We start from the raw sequence: 13,654 nt of genomic DNA, 5'->3' as shown, positions 1-13,654 counted from the left end.
AGAGTAATGGAAATAAAAACAAAAATAAACAAATGGGACCTAATAAAACTTCAAAGCTTTTGCACAGCAAAGGAAACCATAAACAAGATGAAAAGACAACCCTCAGAATGGGAGAAAATATTTGCAAATGAATCAACGGGCAAAGGATTAACTTCCAAATTATATAAACAGCTCATGCAGCTCAATATTAAACAAACAAACAACCCAATCCAAAAATGGATAGAAGACCTAAATAGACATTTCTCCAAAGAAGACATACAGATGGACAAGAAGCACATGAAAAGGTGCTCAACATCACTAATTATTAGAGAAACGCAAATCAAAACTACAATGAGGTATCATCTCACACCAGTTAGAATGGGCATCATCAGAAAATCTACAAATAACAAATGCTGGAGAGGGCATGGAGAAAAGGGAACCCTCTTGCACTGTTGGTGGGATTGTAAATTGATACAGCCACTATGGAGAACAGTATGGAGGTGCCTTAAAAAACTAAAAATAGAATTACCATATGATCCAGCAATCCCAGTACTGGGCATATACCCAGAGAAAACCATAATTCAAAAAGACACATGCACCACAATGTTCATTGCGGCACTATTTACAATAGCCAGGTCATGGAAGCAACCTAAATGTCCATTGACAGACGAATGGATAAAGAAGTTGTGGTATGTATATAGAATGGAATATTACTCAGTCATAAAAAGGAACGAAATTGAGTCATTTGTTGAGATATGGATGGATCTAGAGACTGTCATACAGAGTGAAGGAAGTCAGAAAGAGAAAAGCAAATATCCTATATTAACGCATGTATGTGGAACCTAGAAAAATGGTACAGATGAACTAGTTTGCAGGGCAGAAGTTGAGACACAGGTGTAGAGAACAAACGTATGGACACCAAGGGGGAAAACCGCGGTGGGGTGGGGATGGTGGTGTGCTGAATTGGGCGATTGGGATTGACATGTATACATTGATGTGTATAAAATGGATGACTAATAAGAACCTGCAGTATAAACAAACAAACAAACAAAAACACAACTAATACTAAACTTTATTTGGGTAATTTGTATGGAAATATGTTAATATAAATATTTCAGACATTACATGAAATTTCTAAAAGTCTTATATGTTCTGGTATAATGTTATAAGTCATAATTCTATTATTACTTTTAAAATGTATATCTCAGAAATAACTAAATTGCATTATTATGAACTTTCATCAAATCGTTAAGCGTGGTCATTTTTAAGTCTTTTGTCATTTACAGAGAGTTCTGGGTGTACTCTGATGCTTTTGCAAAAATGTTCCTATAAAAGGGTTTCATCTTCAAGGAATTCATGGAAAAGACTCTGACAAGTACATGTTTCTGGTAACTGACTATACTGCTGAACTGAATGAATAAGCATTTTCAGGGCTCTAATGGAAAACTGAAGAATTCATAAAAGTGCTAACAAAAGATCAAGATAAAAAAATTTAATTACATGGGACTGAGTGAACTGATGAGGATGATTATAATTTTTGTGACTTTCTGTTTGAATAAAAAAAAAATCCCACAAGGAGTCAGAGGCAAAAAATATACACATCAATTTTCACTGCAAAGTAAAGGAGCTATTACAGTGGAGGATTACTGGACTGAATGTCAATATTATGACATAGTATGAGTGTGTTTCGTGTTTGGTAATTGCAATCATTGTTGCTTTTGTTGTGGTCATCCATTTACAATGCTTGGTCAGTTTATTTATCTTTTGTAAAAATAAAATACAGTGTGTGTGTGTGAAAAAAAAAAGAACTGACTATATCAGAAATTAATGAAATAACGTCTACAAAGGAATACTTTGGCATATTGAAAATTAATTAAATATTATGTGTATGTATGGTGTATTTGCACATATATGCTATATCTCTGTGTATATACATATACAGGTGTATATATACATATATGTGTGTTGTACATATATATGTTTATATATATAGTCTCTTGGTATGGAACGGAAGATAATTTTCTGCTATTCAGGAAGAATATTGCTTTAAACTAAACAAACAAAAAAAAAGCAGTGGCCATTATACTTATGTGCAGAGTCAAAATTTTAAAATAAATGAATGCACGTGTCTTGACCATGAGACAAAATTTTCTATGTATGAAAGAATATCATCTCTTTGAGTCTGGGTCTGCGTCACTGTGTCTAGTTATGTGTGTTTGAGAGCATGGGACCTAAAGACTGAGGTGGTCCATTCTGCAGGGAGCTGAGTGAGGCACACACATGTGCTGGGGTTGAGGCTTGGCAACTTGTAAGCTTGAGGAATGTCATGAGTTAGTCTCTCTGAATCTTGTCTCCATCTACAGAGGCCGTAACTTTACTGATGTATCTCTTGAATATTATAACATTGAGGTACAGTTACCTCGCTCCCTTGGATCTTGTGTTTCAGATGGATGACCTCCTTTTAAAATTTTAACTATAACAGAAATATATCCTTTTAGCAGGAAGTAGAGTGATAAAGAGCTCAACAAATTAGTTAGAAATCACTTTTCAGAAAGAGAACACATGTTCTGCATTATGTCTCCAGGGGTTTTCCAAAGAGATAGAGCATTAATTTGGATTGAGAGTTGTTTGTTTTGGCTGTTGAGAAGTCTTATTGTGGTGTTTGTTAATTTTTAGCATCCCTTCCATGTTGTAAGTGGTTGAGTTTGCTCACATTGGTTATCTCTGAGTCAAAGGACTGTTATTAATTTATTACAGAAATATTTCTTTAGTGTCTTCTATGTTCCTGGCCTTTCTCAGAGCTGAGGGGACAGTGATCAGAAAAAAACAAGACCCTTACCTTCATGGAGCATTAGATAATAAACACGTAGACAAACAAATAAATAAGGAAGTGGGTGATGGAAGGGTTGTGTGCAGAGGCTGCCTTTTGTTAGATCCCCATTGCTGGTGATGTTCATTTAGATCAATTTTGGTGTCAGTTGTCTGGACAGGGTGGACAACACCTGGACTTTGGGGTCAGAGTCACCTGGGTCCAAATCAAAGGAATGGTGCCCATCAGCGTTCTTAGCTGTGTGACCTCAAGAGAGTTACATAACTACTCTGAACCTCAGTTTTTCTCATCTCTGCTTTGGGGACAAGGATACTCTCTGTCAGGGTTGTTGTGATGATGAAATGCATTAAGGTAAGTGAAGTACGTGGATCATATTCAGTGCTCAAAAACTGAGATACCTGCTCTTTTTTATTGGAGTATAGTTGATTTACAATATTGTGTTAGTTTCTGCTGTACACCAAAGTTAATTAGTTATACATATTCATATATCCACTCTTATAGGTCATTACAGAGTATTGAGTAGAGTTCCCTATGCTATACAGTAGGCTCTTATTAGTTATCTACTGTATATATAGTAGTGTGATACCTGCTCTTTTTTACGCTATCTGCATCTCCTATTTCTGGTTCTGTTGGGATTGCTGGAATCCTAAATTGAACAGCTTTTCCCTGTTGTATCATCTCTAGAAAAGTAGCTCTGCAGGACACTTGTGACTTTTCCAGTTGTCGTTTAGCTTTCTTTACTGGTCATAATGTGAATAATGGCCACCCGAGGATGTTCATGTCCTAACCTGTGAATATAGCAAAGGGGCTTTGCAGATATGATTAAGTTGAGAGTCTTGAGAGAGGGAGGAATATCTTGGATTAACTATGTAGGCCACTGATGTCATTGCAAGGGTCCTTATAAGGGGGAGGCAGGAGGGTCAGAGTTACAGAGAGAAGGTGATGTGAGGATGGAGGCAGAGGGAAACAAAATCAGAGGGAGAAGATGCTATAATGGTTTTGAAGGTGGAGGAGGGGACCAGGAGATGAGAAGTATAGGCGACCTCGAGAAGATAGAAAAGGCAAGGAAACAGCTTCTCCTCTAGAGCCTCCAAAAGGAACACAGCCCTGTGAACCCATTTCAGACTTCTGGCCTCCAGAACTGTAGGATAATAACCGTGTTGTTTTAAGCCACTAAGTTAGTGATAATTTCTTATAGCAGCAACAGAAAACGAACACAAGCGACAACGGGAGACCCTGCCTGATTTCCAGGCAACAGGCAGAGTATGGGTCTCTGGGGCTGGGCTTCTTAACATGATTTCTGAAGCTCGAAAGCATGGTTTGAAGCCCAACTCTACCACCTACTAACTGTGTGATCTTGGGAATGTGACAGTCTCTCTGTACCTCAGTGTGCCTTCTATAAAATAGGATGAAAGCATACGTTTAGAAAATATATTAGGACATTGGCATGGTTGAGTGCTCAATGAACAAAAATTATTAACATAAATGAATTCTTACTGAAATGAATTGCTGTCTCCCTGGAATAGTGGAGGATGAATGAACTGTTGCCAAGGTGCTGGTTGAAACTCACCAGTTGTTTGAATGTTATGAAAGATGATTTTAGTTAGTATACATGTTCATTTCCTTAGAGAGTCTCTTTCAGCTGGGGCCAATGGTAGTGTCTTTCCCTTCCTGTTCACATATGGAAAGGGAATGCAAATTGGATGACAGATGCTTCTCAAAACTCTGTTTTGTCTTGGTTATAATTCAAAATTCATGTTGAAGCTCTAACAGCCAAATAAAATGTTGCCCTTTGAACTTTTTGCAATTCCATTTGTCTCTGGTAGATCACAGGCTGTTTTGTTTCTGCTCTGCACAGAGTTATTCCCCTGATAATTCTGAAAAACAGGGAGAAAGCACGTTCACATGAAATGGTTGTGATTTTTCTAAGTTTATCTAGTTAAGGTCATACTGTTCTCTAATGGGGTTTTATACTTGAAAAACAGAACACATTATTTGTGTGAATTTAACCTAAGGAAATGGTTCTTAATTCAATAAAAATATCTACATATAAAGATGTTCATTGCAGCATTAAAAACAACCAAAAAATCAGAATAAACTATAATGTTACAAAATAGGAGAATTGTTAAATATATTGTGGGATAGTCACCCAGTTGAATATTATGAAGCTAGTTGAAAGTGTGGTTATAATAGGGAAAATATTTGCAATCCACTGTTAAAAGAAAAGCCAGAAGATGAAATCTGTTCAGTGTAAATATAATGCTTTTTATGATTATAACTCACACATTAACAGCCTAGCAGGAAATATACCAAAATACTGTCATCCATTGTGTTAAGCTGGAGGAATTTTGAATTGCTTTTTTTCCCTTCTATTTTACAAATATTTAGCAATATATTTACATATCTAAGGGAAAAAATTAGTTAAAAAGCAAAGCAATAAGCCAAAGCTTCAGAACAGTATGGAGGATGTCCAAGAAAACTATGAATGCACACTTTTATCTAAATGAAAACGCCTGAAGAGTTCTAATTTTTAGATCAGTGCTGATGGCAAGAAAACAGGGGTGAGAAGTCTTGGCCATTAGCACTTATCAGGGCATGTGGAGACCCTTCTGGCACATACACTTTCTAGCTTAAAGTCAGCCAATTTTGTTTCATGAAACAAAGAAGAATTTTTCCTTCCAAAATACTTCAGTTCTGATCATGTCAATAATCCCCATTCCAGCACAGGGGCTACAGAAAAAAGAAAGAGGAAGAATAGCTATTATTTACTGAGGGCTGGCTATATGCCAGGCTCCGTGTTGAGTGTTTTACATGTACTGTCTTCACTCATCCTCACACGTCTGTTACGTGGGTACCATTATATGGGTTTTACAGATGAGATGCTCAGAAGAGTGAACACTCGTTGGGGCAGAGGCAGGTTCAGACCTGAACTGTTGGACTCCTAAACTCATTATTTCAACCAGGAACTTGACCTAACTAGGCTGCCGTGAGACCTTAAGCTAATTCTGTATAATACTCTGTTTTTAAGAGATGCAACACAGTCTCGCTAGATCTGTAATTCCCTGCCGTGGCTGCGCAAGGGGAATTTTTAAGTTTAGTTTAGTTTCAGATAGGCAACACACAATGGTGTTTGAAAAATTCATATAATAGAAGTATATATAGTGAGAGTAAGTCTCCTTCCCACAACCATCTCTCATTCTCCAGTTTGTCTTTTCTGAGAAAACCATTGCAAAAGGGGAGCACTAAATAAATACAGGTATCAGGGACCCATTCTCAAGTTTTAATGACTTAAAACCTAGGTTTGCCCAAGAACCTGAATTTTTTAACAGGCTTCCCTGATAGTTTGGATGCAGGTCCTGGGGTTGAGGATCATTGTTTCAGTGATACAGTGGTGTCTCACCAAAGAAAAAAATAGTAAATAGTAAATTCACACTGCTCATGTCAACAATATTTCACTTGCATACAGCCTTTCAGGAATATAGGTGTTTGATAAAACTAGTTCACCTTTTCTTGGATTTGCAAAATCCAACAATTTTAGAGAGTGGTATATTTTATTTGGAAATGTTTCTCAGCAGAGGTAGATTTGAAAATGATCTCAGGATTCCATGTACCCTGACTCCAGCTGGTGTCTGGGAAGAAGCACTGATCTAGGGGAGACTGGGTGTCTCAGTCAGCTCAAGCTGCTGTAACAAAATAGCACATACTGGGTGGCTTAAACAACGGCATTTATTTCTCACAGTTCTTAAGGCTAGGAAGTCTAAGATCAAGGTCCCAGGCAATTTGATTCCTGGTGAGAGCTCTCTTCCTGGCATATAGATGCCATCTTCTGGTTGTGTCCTCACATGATGGAGAAAGGGCACTCTGGTCTCTCTTCCTTTCCTTATAGGGACACTGATCCGACCAAGGGGGGTCCCACCCTCATGACTTTACCTAAATTAATTACCTCCTCAAAACCCCACCTCCAAATACCATCACACTGGGGGCTAAGGCTTCAACATAAGAATTTTGAAGGAACATAAACATTCAGTCCAGAACACCGGGCTCCAGTCCACTCTGCCAATGTCCAACCAAGAGTTCTTGGGCTACTTCGATTGTCAGGCTTTAGTTTGCTCATCTATAAGGTAAGCTGATTGGACCAGCTCAAGGGTTTCCAAAGTGATCTCTAGTGGGATCTGGAGCTCTCTCTGGGGCTGAGATGGAGGAAGGAGGTGGTAATTGGGCAGGTAGATGTCCACCTTAATAGACCAGATGCTTCCTCACCCTCATCATTCTGCAAGAGCATTTATCTATCTATCTATCTATCTATCTATCTATCTATCTATCTATCAATCAAATCATCTATCATCTATCTCTCTATCAAATCATCTATCATCTGTCTCTCTATCAAATCATCTATCATCTATCCATCTATTATCTATCAAATCATCTATCATCTATCTCTCTATCAAATCATCTATCCATCTATTATCTATCTATCTATCTATCATCTATCTGCCTATCTATCATCTATCATTGTTTTAGTATTAGGTAAACTCCAGACTGCTTAGATTTCACCAGCTTTCCCACTAGTGCTCTTTGTCTTTTCCAGGACCCAATCCAGGAAACCACATTGCAGTTAGTGTTTTATTTGATTTTGCCTTTGATTAGATTTTATTCAAACTAATGGTTCCAGAATAACAACACGAAATGCTTTATAGCCACTGGATTAACTGCTCACTAGGTGTCTTCCACTTATTTGGGCTTAAGGCAGACATGTATGAAGATTAACTGATGCTGGGAGATGAGTAAGGTCTTTGGAGTCAGGCAGAGCTGGTCTAGTTTTTGCTCTTGGAGGATATAGGACAATTCACTGAGCCTCTCTGAACTTCAGGATTCTCATTTGTAAAATGGGAGAGTAACACCTAATTTGCACATTCTGAAGATAAAGTGAGTTTGGCACAAGATGCAACTGTAAGTGACATTTTGGCTCTGGGGTCTGTTTTCCACATCCATACGGTGCTACTGACCCTCAGTTTTAGGGCTGCCTAGGCCACCACCTGGCTATACTATTGGTGCTGTCCTCCTGACACTCTTGTCCCCATGCCAGCTGAGCCTTTTAAACACGTGCATGTGCCTGGAATAATATTTAACAGCAGGCTGCTCTCCTGCTCCAAGGAAAGGCCCTCTGATATCCAGTGTTTCTTCATACTGTTGAGATGGGATTTAAAACATGCATCCTGATTCATTTATTTGAAACTAGAAAAACATTACACAATTAATACATATTAATCATGGAAAAATTAGTCTGTATGGATAAACAACAACAACAACAAAAAAAGAAAATAGAAATCAGCTGTTAATCAGACCACCCAGAAATAATCCTGTTATCATTTTGGCATCTACATCTGGAAAGATACATATTCTCTCTCTCTCTCTTTTAAATTATGCTATTCTATGCATTACTTTTTTGGGGAATCCTATTGTCATTTACTTTATATTTACTCATATTTCCGTATAATAAATATAATTCTATAATGTAATTTAAAAATGGTATTATAAGTTTGTATGGAAATTGTCTTAACTAATTCTCTATTGTGGGATGGTTTGGTTGTTTTTAACTTTTGCTTTCACCAGTAACATTGCAATACGCATCCCTCTAGTGAAATCTTTGTGCACTATTCTCCAATTCGGAAATTTGAAGCTGGCAGCTGTCATACTCGGCCCACACCCTCCTTTCCTCTTGCTTCCCTTTGCAGAGTCCCCTGTGTGGTTTGTTATGTGTGTGGTGAAGGGTATGCTCCTTTGAGGGCAGCGAGCACTTGTTATTCATCTTCTCCTCTCTGATACATGGCAACATTATGAGCTCTCCGTGTGTTCCTACTGTGTCTGCCACCCTGAACTTGTGCCCCCATTGCTGGTTCTGCTTGGATATTGATGTCTGGGTTCTTAACTCTGGTCCATCCCCTTACTCATTCAGTAGAGATCAGTTGAGAACCTAAGACGTGCAAAGCAGGAATCCAGATACTGGGGAAACAGGGCAAATAAGACAGAAAATGGTCCTGCCCTCAGGGAGTGGTGCTGTAGAGTGGTAGGCAGACAACAACCAAGGGAACAAATGCAGTGTTAACCTCAAATAGCGGGAAGTGCTGGAAAGACTAGAAAGCACTTAGGAGGATGGAAAGTCTTGGGAAGGAGATCAAAGGAGGTTTTCCTGAGGAGGCAATGTTAGAGTAGAGATCTAAATGAGACAAAGGTGTGACCAATGAATCTGGGTGGACGAGTGGTCCCTGTAGAGGAGTAGCCACTGTAAGGATCCTGCAGCAGGAACAATCCTGCCTGTTCCCAGGAAGGAGATGAGATAGCCGGGAGAGAACAAGGGCCAGTGTGTTGAAGATGAGCTAGGTTATGCTGGGCTACATCATGCTAGGTCATGGGGGCCATGGGGAGGATTTTAAGTTGTATTTGAAGTTCAATGGGAAGGCCTTGAAGGAAACGGGAGAGGAACATGATCTGGTTTTCATTTTCAAAAGATCACTCTGCTCAAAATTTATCCTAAGCCAAAATTATCCAGATGACAAAACATTCAGCAGGGAGAATGATAACTCCTCAGCAGATACTGACTTAGAGGAAGGAACAGGGTTTTCTGAGTTTTAGTTTCCTGAGCTTTCCAACTTTCTTTTTGTGGCAGATACTGTTATAAAATCAATATTTGCTCCCCATCTACTTTTGCTACTACAATTCCAATTTTGTCAGCTGGCAATATATGCCCACTGCCTAGCCTCATTTGCTGGTGGCCTTGGGAGGCATGTGACATGATTATAGCCAATAAGGTATATATATATATATATATATATATATATATAAATAAAACATTGAATGGAGAATTCTGGAAAGATTTGCTTTCCTGAAAGCACCATACACAATTGGTACCCACCGCCTCCTTCTCCTCTGCCTGTGATGAGCACAGAGGTGATGTCTCAAGCACAGAGTTATCTTGATGACAAGCATGAGGATGCAAGATAACATGTTAAGGATGAAATGGTGGGAAAAGAGAAGCAGGCTGGGTCTCAGGGGCTTTAATGAGCAGCTGAACCCATGCCAGCGACCCCCTGACTTTTTGTTGTGTGAAGAAATAAAAACCCTTCCTAGTTTAAGCTGCTGTTACTCAGATATTCTGTTGACTGCAGCCAAAGCATTCCTAAGTGATGCATTTATCACTGAGGAAAAGTGAGCGCTGACTTCATTAGTGATTCCCCGGAATAATATGCAAATCATTAAAATTCTGAACAACTCAATGTGTTTAAATTGAAATGATTACTGAACCCAACTTGGGAAGCCTGAGTTTTGTGGATTAGGGCCCATGATCTCCATGCTAAACCTAAGTCTACTTGATATTACCCAAAGGAAAACAAACTAGAATCAAACTGAAGGAATGGTTGAACTTCAGATAAATATTTGTTCATAACAATGGATATTAGTTCCTAAATGATGTTTCCAAGGTTAAAAGACAATTTTGAAAAAATATTGTTTGATATTATTTTGCTTTAAAAAACCTCTGTATGTTTCCACTTATATATTTACTTTCTGCCATGAAAGAGGAGGATTCTATGCACTTTCTGTTCCCTACCACCTCCAACCTCCTGATTTTTGTTAGCTACATTATTATTTTGGGATTGCCTAGAATGATCATGTTTATATTCTGTTCTGCCAACTCATTCCCACTGTTTGTCTGTCTTGGTTCTGTGATTAAATGAGTTCAGTGCTTACTGTTGTCCTTTTCTCCATGGCTGGGTGTTTAATTTTGATTCATGCCTTGTACGCTGGATTTCATCATCAGATATTTCTCAGGAAGCGCTTTGTTACTATAGCCCTTGAATTCCTGCATGTTTAAGAATGTTTCTTAACATTCTTGCATGTTAATGCCTGTTTCTTTTATAGACACAGCAGAATATGACTGAGTAGAAAACTCTTTGGTTCACCACCCTTTTCCTCTTAGAACGTGATAGATGTTGTTCTGTTTACTCGTGTTGAGTGTTGTTTTGGAATGAGAAAAATCTTGTGATTCTTGTTCTTTGCATGAGGCAGATGGAACATTTCCTCTTGAATTTCAGTATCTTCACAGTGCATTCGCCAATGTTGCCAGTTCTGCTTTTTTTCCCCTAGGATATGGTGTGTCCTTTAAATCTAGAGATACCTAGCTTTCTTTACTTCAAGAGCTTTTTAAGCTTTTTCCTGTTCCCTCTTTTTTTCTGTTCAGAATACCAGTTTGTGTTCCTCAGTTCATATTGTCTTGTCTGTCATCATTTTCATCTCATTTTTCCTTTCTATTTCATTTCATGTGATTTCTTACACTTGACCTGTGCTCTCAACAGTATTTATCTATTTTCTGCTGCTTCTAAGTTGACTTTCATCTCTCTAATTGCTTTATTTTTATCTTCCATTTATTTACTGAGCTCTTCCGGTTCACTTTTCAACTGGTTTTCTTCTTATTTCTTTTTTAATCACTTCTATTGCTTCTCTGAACTTTCTTTTCTGAAAAACTATGCTGTCAGTTCATTTAAGACTGAAGAGAACTAATTTCTTTGTTCTCTGGAATAGATCATTCGTGGCATGTGTATTTTTAATCTGCCTTCTGTATTTGTTTTTTTCTTCCTCTTGCAATACCCATGCTGGGGCCCTTGCCGCCTGGTTTCTTTCTCAGTATTACTCAAATATGAGTAGGTGCATCCAGCTGTTTGACTAACAGTAGTGCAGAGGGGGGCGGGAGCATTGTTAACAGGGCTCCAAATTTGGTTGTGGTCTCTGCCCTCCTACCCAACAAGCCTTGATGAATTGTCTCCTTCAGGCTTTTGTCTCCAGATGGTCAGTGTAGCTCATGAGGAAACATTTAAAGCTATGACTCCAGGGTTCTCTCTCCAAGCCCTACTCACCCCTTTTCACATCCAGGCTCTCCCAATCAGAGACTATTTGTAAAAAACAAACATGGCGAGTCTTCCTGGTTCCTCTTCATGTATTTGCCACTCCCTTCCCCCTGGCTATCTGCAATGTGGAAACAGAGTTTTACAGGGATGTTCTGACTTCTCCTATGTGAGGTCCACAGCACTGGAGCCCACCAGTATCTCCCTTTCTATCCCCTTCTGTAACACCTCCTTCCTCCATCCTCAAAGCTAAGCATGGCCAGATGGATTGCTTGGCCAGCAAAATGTGAGTGGAAGTGACACGAATCACCTACCCTACATGCTTTCATTCCCTTCCATGGTGAGCTATGAAGCCTCAGGTTATGATGGTGGTACAGGAAGATGGTGCAGTTGGCCATGTTCCTGAGTGCCTACTCTGTTGCCCCATGTTGAGCATGTAGCTATAGCAATATTGTAGCAACAACAAAATGTAGCAATAATAACAGCAATAAACAACATACAATCTTTGCTGTCTTAAGCCACTGAGATTTGGGGTTTGTTTGTTACTCCTGCATAAACTAGCCTCTTTGACTAAAACAGGGAAAGAAAAGCCAACAATTTCTGTATCAAATGGTAGGAAGTGCAGACACGGAGGAGGTTGGAAGGGCTGGTTGGAAGGTGTGCATCAGAGCAGAGCATTCATCAGCCGTCCTGGACGCTGACCAGCTTCATGGTTTCCCTGAGTGTTGGAGGGGAAATTTCATAGAATCTCCAAAGGAAGGTCTCTTGTTGCAGACGGTTTCAGATTTCTTGTGTTCACCAGGAAACAAAACAATAGAACTCTTCTGTTTCTCTCTACTTCTTTTCATATATCTTCTTGTGTACCAAATTTAGTGCCATTGACAGCTTTATTTACTGTCTCTGAACAAAGTTGGCTGATTTCTGATGGGCTGTACTGATCATCTAACCCTGTAAGGTGGTCATGGGAGCTCATGGGAGCTGCTGTCTTCAGGTCTTCCTGCAATTTACGGTCTGTAAATGCTTTCTTCTCTTTTTTTTTAAATAAGGTATTTCTCCTCTCCACAATTAAAAAATGTGTGTGCAATCCTAGGCATTCTCTAAGAATAAAGCATTACATCTTTGATGTACTATTGAGCCTAGAGACAGTGATCTTAGCTCCAGTCTTGTTTCCCTAAAATCCAGCATGCATGTTAGACCACAATAATATCTCTTCCCTGGAACCAGGCAATCTAGGCTTAAACCCCTATCTTGCCATTCTTTAACGGCACAGCCCTGGAAAAATTGCATAAACTTTCTGGGCTTATTTTTCTCATCTGTAAAAATGTGATAATAAAAATGGACTTTTTCATCCCTTAGGAATATTGAGAACAGCAGATGCGCTGATATCTGGGAAAGCCCCTGGCGCAGTGCCTGGTCCCAAGTGGGCACTCAGGACAGATTTCTTGAAAGCACCTTATAAATTTTGCAAATGGCATATCCGTAATTCATTCATGTACTCAACACCTATAGAGTTATTTATAGTAACATAAAGAAGTGATAGTCAAATTAAGGTACCAATTAAAGTCAAGTGTTGTACATATCCTGAGATTCCAACAGCTAAATTTGCATGCTTACTCTGTGCTCAAGCACCAGGCTAAGGCTTTACATGGGCCATCTCATTCAATCCATACAACTCTCCGTGTATTTCTATCATTATGCCCATTCTAGACAGAGGAAACTGAGGCTTAGGAATGTGAAGGAATTGGTGCAGCTCACAAAGCCGCAGAGTTGGGATGGGCTGTGCAGGCAGTGTGATTCAGAGTGTGTATGCTTATCTAGAGTGCTTGCAGAGATACCATAGATGCTGGAAGCCAACTGCTGCCTCAGGATGGATGGTCACGAAAGGTCGTCTGGAGAAATGGCTGCGTGAGCTCAGCCCTGAAGTTTGAGTAGGCGGTGCCCACTCAGA

General features: G+C 39.2%; 1 protein-coding gene across 4 annotated transcripts in view; it reads right to left on the bottom strand.

The window, feature by feature from the left end:
- C1QTNF7 (C1q and TNF related 7) overlaps window positions 1-13,654 on the bottom strand; it is a 138,727-nt gene that overhangs the window by 50,907 nt on the left and 74,166 nt on the right. Inside the window, exon 1 of one of the 4 annotated variants that reach the window (XM_067735561.1) lies at window positions 4,307-4,390. The exons of the other annotated variants lie outside the window; for them this stretch is intronic. The gene's annotated coding sequence lies outside the window, so the exon portion shown is untranslated. Of the gene's footprint in view, window positions 1-4,306; window positions 4,391-13,654 lie in introns of those variants that run through there. 4 annotated transcript variants of the gene reach the window in all.

Source organism: Pseudorca crassidens, chromosome 4, assembly GCF_039906515.1.
Source record: "Pseudorca crassidens isolate mPseCra1 chromosome 4, mPseCra1.hap1, whole genome shotgun sequence".
Classification (NCBI taxonomy): Eukaryota; Metazoa; Chordata; class Mammalia; order Artiodactyla; family Delphinidae; genus Pseudorca; species Pseudorca crassidens.
This window is presented reverse-complemented; position numbering and strand designations above follow the sequence as displayed.